Raw genomic sequence first — 16,128 nt, 5'->3', positions numbered from 1 at the left:
CATAAAGATTACAAATATAGTGATTGAGAGAGTACATCCAATGGTGCGTTTAACTGAATTATTTTAGCAATATTTAGCCGGTTAACTAAAACAACTCAGCAATTAAAATCTTAAAATCAGAAGTCTTCTAAAAGTTCTAACTCTGGCCTTCATTTTAGGAGGAAAAGTGAGTGCAGGGATGTAACGCCATTTTAAATGTTCCATTCAATTGTCAAACTATTATAGCCAAAATTCAGAAATAATACAACAAAGTATGCAGAGCATATCGTTTCGTGCAACTGAGGATGCTTTGTTAGAATTTTGGCATTTCAAAACACTTTTCTAAGGTGATACTTCAAAATGTGCTTAAAATATGTTTACAGAAACATGGCTATTGTTGCAATGAGGTCACAGAGGCTCAAACTCTGTTAATGATTCTTTGGTTGAAAGTAGTAAAAATAACTTCTTACTTAGAATGCAAATCTAAACATATGCCAATAAGACTGTAAGGGTAATCAAACATAGCCACTAAATAAACACGTGCTCCATAAGAACAGACTTTTGGACACCAATCGCTTCATAGAACAGTCTCACTGGGGGAGGGGGAGCTACGCTTCTTCAAGATGTTGTTTCAGAGGGTTGTGTCTAATAATACATATCAAGGCCACAGTTTTGCCGGTTTTTGCCTATTAAAATTAAGAACAGCTCTTTCGTCTGCCCTATATCTCAGGGCACAAGTAAGCTTATTATTACTAGAAGAATAAAAGTGTGTTAATGAAAGCCGGAGTGGGGAAGGAAGCGTCTTTGGACCACCTGTTCAACATTTTCATATTCAGAGAAGAAGAGCTCAGGTTCCCATATGAGCACCTTGCCATCTGTTTCAGAAATATATCAAATGTTGGTATGCAACCACTGTGCATGCTTTGCTAAACATAAGCACCTTAAAGCTCACTCATTTCGATGTCTGCATGTTATCAGAATCAGAATCAGAATACCTTTATTAGTCCCACAGAGGGGACATTTGCATCGTTACAGCAGGAAAGAGCCACAGACAGCTTAATGTTACCTATTTTAAAAAAAAATACTAAGTTATGTTATAATAAAAATATAATAAAAAAGAAAAGAAAAGAAAGTTAAAAAGAAAAAGTTACATACTTTTCAAAATACAAATCCTGTAACAGTTCTTAGGATTTAGCAGCCAGGTATATATTACACAGTTATTAATGGCATATGTATATAATGTATATATTGCACATATAGCACATATTGCACATAGTTTGATGGTATTTAACAGCAGCAAGTTACACAATTTACAAAATACAAAATACAACAAACACACCTTGTAACAGTTCTAAGGATTTACTGTAGCAGCCAGGTATAAATTACACAGTTATTAACGGCATATATATATTGCACATATAGCACATATTGCACATAGTTGATTGGTATTTAGCAGCAAGGGGTGTTATAGTCTGTGCTGTGGTGTGTGTGTGTGTGTGTGTGGGGGGGGGGGGGGGGGGGGGGTCTACTAGGGGCTGTGCTGGTTGTATAGTCTGACCGCTGCAGGAAGGAAGGACCTGTGGTATCTCTCCGTGTGACAGGTGGGGTGCAGCAGCCTGTCGCTGAAGGAGCTGCACAGTGAGGACAGGGTGTCCTGGAGGGGGTGGGACATATTGTCCAGCAGGGAGGATAGCTTGGCTGCCATTTTCCTGTCTCCCACCACCTCCACAGTGTCCAGAGGACTCCTGTCTCCCACCACCTCCACAGTGTCCAGAGGACTCCTGTCTCCCACCACCTCCACAGTGTCCAGAGGACTCCTGTCTCCCACCACCTCCACAGTGTCCAGAGGACTCCTGTCTCCCACCACCTCCACAGTGTCCAGAGGACTCCTGTCTCCCACCACCTCCACAGTGTCCAGAGGACTCCTGTCTCCCATCACCTCCACAGTGTCCAGAGGACTCCCCAGGACAGAGCTGGCCTTCCTTACCAGTCTGTTCAGTCTCTTCCTGTCAGCAGCCGAGATGCTGCTGCCCCAGCAGGCCACACCATAGAAAATGGCTGATGCCACAACAGAGTCGTAAAAAGTCTGAAGGAGTGCCCCCTGCCCCCCGAAAGACCTCAGTCTCCTCAGCAGAAAGAGTCTGCTCTGTCCCTTCTTGTACAGAGCAGCAGAATGATCAGTCCAGTCCAGTTTATTGTGTGAACATCGAGCACAAATCCACGTAGTTGTGAAGCGGTGCTTTGACAGATACGGACCGAACCTCCACTAAATATTCAATCCATAACTATGCTGCAGGCAACTTCAGCCGGACTGGTGGAACACTGGAGCGATGTGATTCATGTCCATCAGAGGAAGAGAGAGAAACTGGACAAAGCTCTGTTTGAACACAGAGCTTTTGTTTTTCATAACCAATGTAGTTGAAAACATCAAGAATTGATTATAGGAGCACTCTATGTGTCATTAAAACAACACTTTACGCAAAAAGATATAGCCAGAGGAATTTCAACTGTAAAACATTCTCATATTCAATAACTCAATGATACATTTTTCAATCATGTGCAAAATAAAAGAACTATGGAATCAAATAAAAGTGTGAAATAAAAGTATTTGTATATTGAATCATCATAATTACAGAAATACACAATTTCTTTTGTGCAACTGTTAAGCTGTTGCAGGGCCAGAATGCGTGTTCACATGTTCAATTCATGCTTCATGAAAAAATGGCGCCTGTAATGATGGCTGCCGTGTCTTTGGCTTCTCTACAATAATTTTTTCGTTTTATTTCAGTGTTTGTTAACATTTCAGTGTGTGCTTTTAACTTTGTCTGCAACATGCAAGCCTACCACACCAACTCTGCTATACAATATAGCAGAGAGGAACTTCTAGTTCAAAAACTGTGTTGACAGCAGTCTATCACCGAGAAAAGACAATGGGAAATCGCCATGGCTACCTGTCGTTGTGGCTGCTATACCTAAGCGGCGCAGGAGGAAGACAAAGCGGGGGTCCCGGGCCGGAGGGCTAGTGAGGCTGAGGAAACGGGAGAACTCAGGGAAAAGTAAGGGAGGTGGTGTGTGCTTTATGGTGAACAATAACTGGCGCTCGGATATGGGGGTTATTTCTCCAGACTGTTCTCCTCATTTAGAGCACCTCATGATCGGATGCCGGCCTTTTCATCTGCCAAGATAATTTACATTGGTTGTGCTTACAGCAGTGTATGTTCCGCCACACGCCGACAACAACACAGCACTGGACGAGCTGTACGGTGTGATCGACAGGACAGAGACTTCACGGCCAAAGGCGGCTTTCATTGTCGCCGGGGATTTTAACACCGCTAATATGAAGAAAGTCCTGCCGAAGTACTACCAACACATCAGCTGCCCGACGCGCGGGGGAAACATACTGGACCATGTTTATTCCCCTTTGCGACATGGATATAAGGCTCTCCCTCGCCCTCCTTTCGGCAAATCAGACCACATCTCACTGCTGCTGCTGCCTGCTTACAGGCAGAAACTCAAACGGGACGGACCGGTGACACGGACTATACAACGCTGGAGTGAGGAGTCAGACTCAGCTCTGCAGCACTGGTTTCAATCTATGGATTGGAGTGTGTTTGAGGACAACAATATCAACACACACCCGGACACGGTCATTTGCTACATTGGGAAATGCATCAATGACGTGGTACCGAAGGTTACTACTCAGGGTGTGTGCAGTTCAGCTGGCAGAGGTGTTCACAGACATCTTCAACAGGTCCCTGCTGCAGTCTGTAGTCCCCACATGCTTCAAACACTCCACCATCATTCCTGTCCCCAAAAAGACAATAACTACCAGCCTCAACGACTACCGCCCAGTAGCACTCACCTCCATCATAATGAAGTGCTTTGAGCGGTTAGTCAAATTATTCATCACCTCCTCCCTCCCTGAATCTCTGGACCCCCTGCAGTTTGCCTACAGAGCAAACAGGTCCACAGACGACGCCATAGCCCTCACCCTCCACACTGCCCTCTCACACCTGGACCCGAAGAACAGGAACACATATGTGAGAATGCTGTTCATTGACTACAGTTCAGCTTTCAACACCATTGTGCCCTCCAAACTACCCCCACATGTACTATGAAGTACTTACTGTGTACTTTTCCAATAATCCTCTGTCAATGTCCCCTCCTGAGAACAAGAATGCATGTTTCTCTGCTATTTTGAATAAGCGTTAAAAAACCTTTCTTCATGAGACTGATATTGTTGGACAGAGTATTTTAAGAGGATGGTTGATATCAGCAATACTTCCAGTCAGTACTCCGGCAGCAGCATTTTTACACCTTGGAAAGTCTTTAGGACCATTTGACCATTTAGTAAGGTAAAAAGCAAAAACGCCTCGCAGACGCTCTTCCGTTTACTTGTTCAATAAAGAAAAACAAATGGACCGTAGATACACGGGTTCATAACATTCATCCGTTTGCATCTTGCAATTTATTTATTTGAAATAGTTATCACTGTAATAAACAGTATTTAATTGTATTTTACTGTACAATATTGAATATTACATTCCGTTCTTGTATATATCTTATTCTATTACATGTGTATAGACTCCTGAATGTACTTGGTCACTTCCAACATTCTCTGCATGATTCAGCTTATTGTCATTATTTATTTTGCTGACATGTATATAGTTTACTTCATCTTCTGAATTACTTTACATTGGTCTGCAACATAATCTGCACAATTCTATTCTACTCTGTTTCTTCTTGCACTATTTTTATTTTTGTATTTGTTTTATTGTGTTATGTCTTATATAACTATGTTGCATTGTTGGAGGAGCTTGAGACTTCAGATTTTCATTGCCATTTCTACACTGTAGCTAGTGTGCATGTGATATTAAAGCCTTTGAATCTTGAATTTACAGTTCAATACAACAAAATATTTGAGATGGAACATATTATCTCAACATTTAAATCTGATGAAAATGGCTATAGTGTGATTGGTTTTACAAAACATTCTTTAAATAAGAACCAGAGTTAAGTTACCTTAAGCCTTCGATTTATTAAAAAAAGAGAAAACTTTAGATCCAAAATATGGAATGTTCTGGTTGAATGTCTGCATTGCACTGCAACATAAAGCTCTTAATGACCACTACTGACATTATATACCCTAGTTAATGTACTATTAAGATGATACATTTCAAATGAGATTATATTTAAGCATGAATCATCACACATTCACAGAGAAATAACTATTTCCAAGCAACCCATTAAAGTTGCACCACATGGCAGATTTTCCGCATGGTCAAAAAATGGGATCTAAAATATAATGCAAATTATTCAAAACATTTAAATCATTTTATTATCATTATATTAAGATATTTGGAGAAAAGTGTAGGAAAGAGGGAATGGTGGAAAGAAAATGTTTAGTGGATTCAGGATTACTCCCAACCAAGTCTTAGAGATGTTCATGTGAGATGTGGAAAAGACTGGGCCTAGGCGACGACACAGAGAAATATCTAGCTAGTAAGGATAATTCAACTTAAGGTCATTATATATATACTTATATTGTCTGCGAATAAGAAAAAGGTGGTGAATAATATGAATGAAAAGAAAAACAGGCAAGAGATTAGTTAATGGCACAAAGAAAGGAGGTGAAAACTAGGCTGAGCACTTACCCAAATTTGAAGTGATGGTGGGGACTTCAGGATCAGACACCTGGAAAGAAACACAACATAATTATACAGCTCAAATTCAATAAAAAAAGTCAAGTTTCCCTGAGAGACAATGATTTAGGGCAGAATGGATCCAGAACACTTTATTTACACTGCCCCCCCTTTGGTTGCCGCTGCTGCTCATCCTGCTGCCTCTCATTGTTTACTTTGAGAAAGTTAGCATTAAAGTGCAGCTCTAACTCCTAAAGTGAGATCCTAACTTCTGACTGCAGGGGATACATTCGGAAATGATAATTGTGAGTGAAATTTCTATTTCTGGTGTTGTGAATGTCCTACATTCTGTTTAGATACAGGTAAGGGTGGGGGTGGAATGATTTTTGTCTCCAGGGCCCGAAGATGTGTATTCCTCTTGCTGAGGAATTCTTTTGTTCTGATAAATTGACATTGTCAGTTTCCCACATTGCCACAGTGTGGCATATACTACAGGGAGCAGTGGTGGGAACACAGATACACGAGAGTGGCATCAGTCAATGTGACAGTTCTTGTTTTTTCTTTTCTTTTGAGGGAGGGGGGTCTATTTTTCTAAATCTGAACTTCCAAGTTGAGGGAGCAGGAAGAAACAGGAATGAATACACCTACACTCCCCTTCTCCCTTTAGAATGGCAAAAATCTCTTTGTACCCACACCATAATTAGTGGGTGGGCGCCAGTTTGGGATTGTTATCCATTCCTCCTTCACCATTTTTGAGTACGCAAGTATAATACAATGTTTTGGAGAATTTGCAACAGACAACTAAGTCCTTTCTAAACTTCCCTTCAGTTTCTTTACGCTGCGCTCATGTTAAGGAACAAGTATTTTTTGAATTGGCGTTCCTTGTTCTAGCATATGCTGCTTATTTTCCGAGGAGCTGTTTTCTCCAGTGAGTATCCGGCCTGGGAGGAAAGTAACCAGCAGCGGGGGGGCAGGGGACACGTCTCTCCGGGGACACCGTGTTGATGAACACCTTTTGTTTTGGCGTCTTTTCATGCAGTCTCATTCTGAGTCTATTCAAAATGCAGTTGTTGATGATTTCACCTCTCAAACTGTTATACTTTCAATTAGCAGTTTTAGTATTAAGCATATGAGACTGGTTTATATGTTACCACAGGTCGGGAACCTTTCTCTTTATTACTATATCTATTAAATGTGGAAATGTTAATGAATGAAACCTAAAAATAACCTAATGAAGTTTAAATGTTCTTCAGTTAATGTTTGTTGAGTAAAGAGAATGCATGAATAGAACTCAATAGCTTTATCAAAAGCTGCACAATATATATCTTTTTCTTTTTTTATTGTCATCACAGTGTCCACATTACACAGTAAACAGGTTTTAGACTGATATAGTATTGCCCTTTTTAGAGTTACATTTGTATCAGTAGAGTGCTCTACTTCTTCAACTACAATGTTCAATTTGTTTAAGAATGTACACAATCATTTCCTTTCATTATTTTATTCAAAAAGCACTTTGTTGTCTTTTATCAGCATGGTGAAAGCAGCAGAAAGGAGGAACTGAGTACAGTTTTATATTTACCATATATATCATATGTATTGTATGTTTGACTATAAAAGCTGTATCTTTCTAGTAAAGTTATAGAAGAATGAAAACATCAACATCAGCCCCCAACGAGTATCAGCATCACGGCCAGACTCCTTCTGGTTACCAAAACCCTCGAGCCACATATCCCCACAAAGTCCCAGAGAAAGAAGCAGTTAGCTGAGGACCTTATTAACTATAAAGAAATATGCCTTGCTTCCTGTATGCTTGTTTTCCCCTAAATTGAGCACGATTCCTATGCAGGTTGGATATTTTTTGTATATGCCTTCATTTACTCAGAGTAGATTTACTGAGAGCTAATATTTTCTTTGAGCATGCCTGGAACATGCAGTTCCACTCCTGCAGCCGTTCTCATACAGACAGCCTCTAACCACCACAGCCAGATTAACTGCCAAACACACTCCAGAAATCCACAGATTAAACCCAGTAATGTGAGTGTTACCAAACCAAACCAAAAAAAAACTGATATACAGCAGCATCAACATCTGACCAAAAGCTTTGATCTGTTCTCTCCCCTGAGAAGCGTATCCACTAAATGAGATTGATCTTAGGCATACAGTCTCTGAGCTACACAACCAAACACACACAGAGTGTTCTGCACATTGTGTGCTCAACATCTGGAGCGGGAGCAGACAGAGGAGTGTAAGACGGTGGTCTGGCCAGAAGGAATGTGTTCTCGCAGGTCAGATGGGCTCATGGTTTGTGTTTGTCTCTCAGTCTGAAGCCAGTCAGATGCAAACAGCAGTGAAAAACATTCTCACTTTGTTGACATCATCATTTAGAGGATTTTATGAATGTACAGTTATAACTATGTGGCTAATGTTTTGTAATATATTTGAACTTGAACCACAAGAGAATACATTTGTGTTCATCAAAAAGAACACAAATGTATAATAGTTTACTTTTTTTTTATTTTAATCGAGTTTTATTCAACAGCTTTAGATAATTTAACTCGCAAATATTTGTTTCTCACAAACACAAGTATACCAGGCAGTAACAAGAGTGGTGTTGTTGACTGAAATACTTTTTCACTGTACAAAATGTAAAAAGGCAGGTTCTTGAGATACGATGAGCATCTTTTTCTATGGTTTCCCCAATGTATAGACATTTATTAAGAGAGAACAATATCCCTGGAAAGTGTTAAAGGGTGTATCATGTCTGTAGGGATGGAAATGTAGGATCCATCAGTAATTTTCCAAATCCCTTTTTATAAATGTTGGAATGTTTTTCTGACAGTTGCAAAACTAATTTGTCATCACCTAAACTCTGCATTCAGAAAGATGACAACAGTGCTGCTTCTAATGTCCGTACAATTATTGTCATTTCTATTGAACATGTTCAAATCTCGCTCTGCATACACTTTGAAATATGTTGTGACATGAGGGTTTTATAACGTTCTGAAAACGTGTGGTCAAATAAATTGAGCCAATTTCAGTCAATGGCAAATCCATTATGGTAACTTAGGTTAAACTAGAAAATGCATTTCCTGCAGAAAATGCGTGCGAATGCTGTAAACTGTGTACATTTGTTGCTGAATTTAGCTGAAAATGCAGAAAAAGCTGAATATGTTATTAGCTGAATGGTAGCTGCTTGTAGCTACAGAGACCAAGTCAGTGTGTTGCTGAACTTAGCAGAGAAATGCAGAAAAGTGAAATGATTTGAATGAAATTGTTACAGCTCAAATGCATTGCAATGACTTTGTTAAAAACTTGAAAGTGAAATGTTAAACTGGAAGAGCAGGAAAAATAGTGAAGAAGCTTAATATTTAAAAGAAAAGGTTTAAAAAAAGGTATAAACAACAACATGTATAGCCTGGGAGTCCCAGCAGCTTCTACTGAAGCCTTCCGAGTAAATCGCCGGAACGCCGACACCTCCTCATCTCCACCGCTCCCATGTTTTATTTTGTGTTGCCATAAGTTAGTCTCTCTGCGTTTGTGCACTGGGCGAATGCTAATGCTAATAATGCTAATGCCAGGATAATAAAATGGCAGCTCTACAAAACATTTCAGAGTTGTACGGGGCGTGGTTTGCAATTTGCCCAGCCAATCAGAACTGGGGCACTTTTTTAAAGTAAATTCATATTGAACATAGTAAAAAAATGTAAATTATAGTGTCCGTCCATAAAAAAAACATTACTTACTGTATAGTGAAAACCACCCTTGAATGATGGGATAGTAGACTAAAAGCTTTAGGAATCCAAACTATAACATATAATAAGTACCCTGTATCAAGATTGATGCAAAACAAGAGACATTTGAGCTTTTTAGAGAGATTTAGAAAAAAAAAACACTTCTGGGGTCATTTGGGTGGATTTTCCATATCTCTGGAACCCATTGGTCGATTTTGATGATTGACACCTCTTTTGAACCATTAGAGCCAATACAATCGAGGGGAAGTTCCTAAAATCCATCTAAACATTACCATTGGTGAATAGAGTGATGCATGCCCAAAACCGGAAGCTGGGTTGTAGCTCTCGCACACATATGAAATCTCCGTTTTTGACAAAAATGGAATGATGGATTATCAGTAATAATTTCAAAGTGACACAGACACATTGGATTAACCTTCAGCAGCGTTTTTATCGTTTTAATGCCATTGAACACAACTTTTGATCAGAAAACAGCAAAGGTAAGACATATTTGCCATTTTGGCTCCGTAAAGCTACGTTGTGTGTGGTCTGGGTTTGCCTTCGCTGCCCTGAGTTTTGGTCGCACAGTGATGATACTTATACCTCTAGAATCTGTGGAATCTCAGCTTTAATCTGATATATTGTTTTTGCAGATTCGATAAGTAATACAATATTTCTACTGTGAGTTCTGTGCTAAGTGCGTTAGCATTTTTTCGCTCAGTGCTAATTCAGAGGCTTGGTAATACCCTTGTGTTTCGTTTCGGTAAAAATGGTTCATATCGTCAGTTAGCTGGGTTTCTTCCTGTTAAGTGGGTATGACACATTAATAGGTTGTTAAATGTTAAGAAGCCCTGAGACACAGTTTCGTGAAAAAAAAAAAAAAGAAGCTTAACAGGTTAAGAAGAGAAAAGAAAGTAAAAACGCTTTGAAAAGCATCAGAATATTTTAACTGCAAACTTTTGAACTAAAACCATACGTCACCAATAATGTATAGAAAAATGTGGAACATGTTGAAGTCAGTATGAAGTCTCCATCAGACAGAAAATAATAGGCTGAGACAGTCTTTAAACTCCAGTCTATGTGTTTGAGGTGACGACGTTATCAAACACCTGTGTGTGTGAGCCCAGAGATCAAAGGTTACCATGGAGATGTGCAGTGAAAGGAGAGCCTTTCTATTGTTCTGAATGAGAGATAAACCTCTTACATTTCTAACTATAGTTTAAAAACGGTAGCAGCTATCGGTAACATTTCAACGCATGGTGCATGTCAGGACCGTGAGGAGCGTCGGAGTCTGCTTTTTGTGCACTTTCGGGTCAATAATGTGGCATTTTTGGCAGATTTACTAAAGGTGTGCAGCTGGTGCTCTGATGAAAGATCAGGCTGAATTTACAACGGGCCTTAAAGAGCCTGTGACAGCCTCCCAAAAACTGTTGTGCAATGAAATATTGGGCTACTAGTAATCTCGAACTGTCAGCTTAAAAAATAAGGTGCGATACCGTTCCGATAAATATCAATAATTTCGAACATCGCGGGGAAATTCCTTCGACTCATTCTGAAGTTTTGGGGGAAGCCGGAAGTGACGTCAATGCGGGAATGCTTCACTGTGCGGCGAGAGAGCCAAACACGTATAAAGTGTGTTGTCATGCGTAGAAATTGTGAATTACTGAGTTTAGGCACGTTAATAACGTTTTAATGAAGTTGACTACAGTATATTCATATTTGTTAGTGCTTTTCATGTCAATTCGGCGAACATAAACATAAATGATCGTGGTGAAGATGATGATTAAATTAGGATTAAAAATCGGTAGTGAGAGCTGCTGAATTTCCTCCCGTCGGATGTGATATAAAAACAAACCGATTATTTTTGTAGTTGTAAACTCAAGTGGCTTAAACTACATTTATTAGTGCTTTCATGTCAATTCGGCGAACATATGATACATTAAATGATCGTGAGGATGATGATTACAAATCGTTTGTTTGAGCTGGTCTGCATTTCCTGATGAAAAAACAAACCGATGCTTTTTGTAGTTGTAGTACACCAACGTGGATTAAACGTGTGGTTTTTTTGCCACAATGTTGGGGAAATTAATGGATAAAATGCACGGATTATGATTTATGATCATGATTATTATTATTATTCCCACTCCGATCGGGACACTAGGTCCACCGTTTCCCCGCAGCGAGGCTCCCCCCGTTGACAGTTTACGTGGGCTGGGCTGGGTGCAGTGGCGGACTGGCCATCGGGACGAATCCCGATGGGCCGGTACCGAAGTGGGCCGGTCGGATAAGTCACTAGCACATCCCCCACTCCCCCCGTTGACAATTTACTAGCGGTACCGAAGTGGGCCAGTCGAGAGTCCCGGGCTGACTTTTAGTCCCAGTCCGCCACTGGCTACATGACCGTATTATCGCCCATATTGACGCACCTAATTCCTAAACTTCTAACAGATAAAACTGATTACTGTCCACTGCCATTATTTTAAAACAGAATCGTTATTTAGTCAAACTCCGTAAATAAAATAGTTTACAAACCATTCCATATTGTTCAAGCGTTGTAGATCGAGAGGTATCACATGATCGTCGGGCGGGTTGTCGTCTCCACTGTCCGACTCGGACTTCGTTTCATCCGATTCAGACTCAGAGGCATATGGTTCTAATCTGTAGGGCATATAGCCACTATCGTCTACGATGTCATGACTATCACTTTCCGATCCTTCAGCCTCATATGAGCTCTCAGACACGTTCAAAATTAAACTGTCATCGCTGTCTGAGCTTGCTGCTGTGTGCGCCATCGTGCGTTTGCATGCAGATGCTGGGATCCGGAACGGTGCGCTGGAGCTCTTGGCCCGCAATTACGTCACACATAATTTGGCGGGATTTGAAGAATCCCCGAGAAGATCCAGAATATGGTCAACATTGAAGGGGAGATTAATGGTTATCAAAGTACAAATATCCCAAATCAGTTCAGTAACGGTTTCAAGGGGACAATATTTACTAAAATTGATGGGTTTGGATGATGGGGGAAACCCGTGTCACAGGCTCTTTAATGGAGACCTGTTGAATATCTTTGTCACTTCATGCCCTCAAGAGGCATTTTGTAAAAATGTTTTGCTTAATTCTTTTATTTTTTTCAACGTAGTAGAGGTTTTCCTACGTTTTTCATGAAAAATGATGTCCAAGGAGTGTAGCGTTTGTGAATTATGGCAGGTTAAAAAAAAAAAACTATTTTCAGTCGTGTAGACAGAGGGAAAAAGACACAATGAGCTAAATACTCAAATTATCAGAGCCATTAAACATTCAGATGGAGCAATTTGCTATCAAACACAAGTGATCATCCAAGTACATTAGACCATTAACACATTTCTAAAGAGACACAATCTGTCAAAGACACTCATTTTAGGCCCTGTAAAGGTCTTTATTTATCGGGTGATGATGGACAGGCTTGAAAGAGACTGAAAAACAAATGAGCATGCGTCACACCCTTCTTCTAACCTTCATCTTCGTGTTCATGCTTCACTCTGCTATTTTTATGGGCTTAACGTGATGTGTTTGAGTTCTCATGATTTTCCTTTTTTACTAGAGCTGACCCAATCATTCCTGTGTGGACACATGCTTTCTAAGTGCTCCTACAATAGACAGCTTGATTTGGGCCTTATGTTTACCATCTGTAAAGGTAGACCAAACCAATAAAAAATACATATCCCTGAAAATACTGTGGCCTTTATCCTGGGCTCTATGGTGTATTTATAACCAGTCTTTCCAGCATGGCAGCAGAGTGGAAGGCATGTTCAGGTTGAATTAGTGCACGTTACCTTTCCTGAACTAGGTATAGTTCCGCTGGGCTTACAGGAAAGTGCCTGAGGGCTTATGAGAGTGCAGGAAATACCCTGCACAGGAAACGAAAGGCTCCTCTGATTTGTATCTGAGCTGCAACCCGCTCAGGAGCGCTTCACCTGGACTAGTTTAAAGGTGAGCAGGCTCCCAGACTGAGGGACTTTCAAAGCCCCAGTTTGACTCCTCTTGTAGATGTGAGTAATCATCAAGAGGAGTAGAATTTTCTGAATGACTGAATCATCCTGGAAGTTTCATCATCTACCAATACAATTTAAAAGGTGATTTTGTCTCTTTAAACAACTAAGCTCTTTTGACAGAACAATAATTTGACCTTGTAGAACACGCTGGTCTTCCACTTCGTCGACCGGTTAGTTGTTTTTTTTAATTACAATTTGAACTAGCCCTTTAGAACACCAAAGTCACACAATCACACTAACTAACTAACTGATCAACATAGCACTAAACCAGCAACAATTATTGTGCATAATCTCCCTGTTTCCTCTCCAGTTTCAGACACACACAGCCTCTGAGTGTCTCCCTCCCTAACCTCGCAGTGTTTTCTGGAAGTCTTCCCAGTGTGTCATTCCTCACCTGCCCACAGGTTGCCTCCACTGGGTCTCAGCTGACCCAGTTCCTGCCTGCCGGGCCTGTGCAGTCTCTGTATTGGTCCAGCGTCTCCTGGGCCTGCTGCTGTCACCACTTTGTTAACTCGATTACACCGCTATGCCTGCTGCAGACTGTTAGCCTGAACATCGAGCCTCTATAACCTTATATGACATAATTGTGTCTGCATTAGAGCACACCCAAAGTCCACCGTCACAGACCCTTTAGACTTTGACATTCATTTCTGATAAGTCTGTGAGGGCCTGCCGCTGTACTGCGCTGAACATGTCATGTCATTGAGAACTCTTTCCTTTAACATTTTGTGCCAATATGTACACTTTAGTTTGCAGTGCTTTAGTCATAATAATGGCAACAGAAAAGGCTCCGGGCAGGTATTTCCAAAGAAGTTAAACTTCTCATAAAGCATCTGCACCCTCCTGCTCTAAAGCATGAGGCTGTGTCAAAGTTCTCTGTTCATGGTGGACATCAAACAATACATCTGTAACTTTAATACACCAATATGTTCTATATCAATATGGCAAATGGCATTGTCAATGTATGATATTGCAGTCAATTCACAGATTATGACTGGTTAATGGTTACTACTATGGCTCAGCTTTCATTACAACAGTGTCATAAAGATGGGATTCACTATGCTTCAGCTGCATTTACCACACAAAAGCTCTATGGACTAGCAGATCTCACCACGAATACAGGAAATGTTGCATTAAAGAAAATATGCTTAAAGACACAGTGAAAAATAAAATTCATTTACAGGTTTTGGACATTGTTTTGATAGTTCAGGTATCTCGAATTTCTCGAAAAACATGCCTCTATTATCTGTTGAAATATAATTGTGATGCCTTTGGATCCAGCATTTAAGGACGTACAGAAACATAAATGGATCTAATCAAATGTGACTTGTCACATGGAACCACACCTAACCACTAGCTTGGGGGTTTTGAGATTTCACCTGTTTAAAACTCTGTTTTTATGACCAGAGAATGTGGTAGAGGCATGCTTTTTTTTCCTGGTCCGCTGACAACTGCACATACGCAATAATACTTATCCTGCAAATTGCAAAAGCAATGTATTGAATTATTAACATGAAGTTCAAAATATTTATGCATATTTATGTTATATGACTAAATTAGATGCAATTATCTCAGGATATAATGTTAGTGACACTTTTCTGTTTCAATTGTATTCTCTCCTTCTTGAACAGATTAATTGAAAATATGTTTATTTTGGAACTGATACTTGCACAGAAAGTCTGTTTTTCTGTTTTCAGCAAACAATCATCATGACAACGATGCTATCCCAACAACGAAGCTAAACAAACTGTAAGTACCACGAGAGATGCACAAAGGATAAAAACAAGCGCCCCCATACTTACATTAAAAAGGCTTTATGGTTGTCTGGACATAAGAGGAAATTAAATATTTACAATAAATGTTTTTATTGAGATATAGTTACTAAGTGTGGGGGGGGGGAAAGCTTTTTTTGTTTCTAAAAGCTTTTATCATTAGCAGGAAAACTAATGTAAAAAACACACAGCAGAGCAACGGGATAACAAGTGCTATCTCTGAAAGGTGGCAGGACACATCTAGGGCTTTGCTTTGTGTGCTTCTTCCTAAATTGATGCTTCTACAACAAATGAAACTTGGGACAGTGGAGGGATTTAAGAGATGAATGCATCTAATGTACTGGATCTGTCTGATATGAACACACGTAACCTCAAACCTGACACGTAAGGTTCCTCTCTGCCTCAGCTTAAAACTCACAGTATGCAACCTCAAACAAAATGCATGCAGCGAGCTCAAATAAAAAGCCAGCCGTCTTTAGAGTGTCAATGGAGAGTGGCTGCACTTTGTTACTTGATCCACAATGCACGCTACATCATATACAATTGGATAATCCATTAATGAAGTCGATTCTGGGGCAACTCCATTAAACCCAGATCATAACCTTTAACCTCCTGTGCATTTAGACACGACATGAGAATAGTGCAAGTAAATGCACATGTGGAGACATAAAGAAGCTTTTCTCTTTATGCTGTGACAAACCAACATGTATGTGGAAGTCCCCACCACCTCTGCCTATATACTTGTAATAGCATTAGCAGTGCATTAAAGTCTAAATCTTACTGTATTAGTGCTCTTAGTAGCACCATGAATACATGGATTCCATTTAGTTAAGTCTTGGCTTTTTACTTGTGTTTGTTTGTTTCCATATTCAGCTTGAAATCCAATTGAGGTTAATCAGTAAGAGCAACTGACTGACATCATATACAACTAGAGAATGCAATTCCTGAAGAAATTGCTAGTGGGAATGCTTTA

At 40.0% G+C, this 16,128-nt stretch overlaps 1 protein-coding gene across 7 annotated transcripts in view; it reads right to left on the bottom strand.

The window, feature by feature from the left end:
- Positions 1 to 16,128, bottom strand: part of lpp (LIM domain containing preferred translocation partner in lipoma) — a 169,161-nt gene that overhangs the window by 136,728 nt on the left and 16,305 nt on the right. For 6 of the 7 annotated variants that reach the window (XM_034140870.1, XM_034140864.1, XM_034140863.1 and 3 more), the window contains one exon: positions 5,634 to 5,673. The gene's annotated coding sequence lies outside the window, so the exon portion shown is untranslated. Of the gene's footprint in view, positions 1 to 5,633; positions 5,674 to 13,777; positions 13,797 to 16,128 lie in introns of those variants that run through there. The other variant, XM_034140869.1, reaches the window with a different exon arrangement.

The sequence above is a fragment of the Trematomus bernacchii genome, unplaced genomic scaffold (genome assembly GCF_902827165.1).
Source record: "Trematomus bernacchii unplaced genomic scaffold, fTreBer1.1, whole genome shotgun sequence".
Classification (NCBI taxonomy): Eukaryota; Metazoa; Chordata; class Actinopteri; order Perciformes; family Nototheniidae; genus Trematomus; species Trematomus bernacchii.
This window is presented reverse-complemented; position numbering and strand designations above follow the sequence as displayed.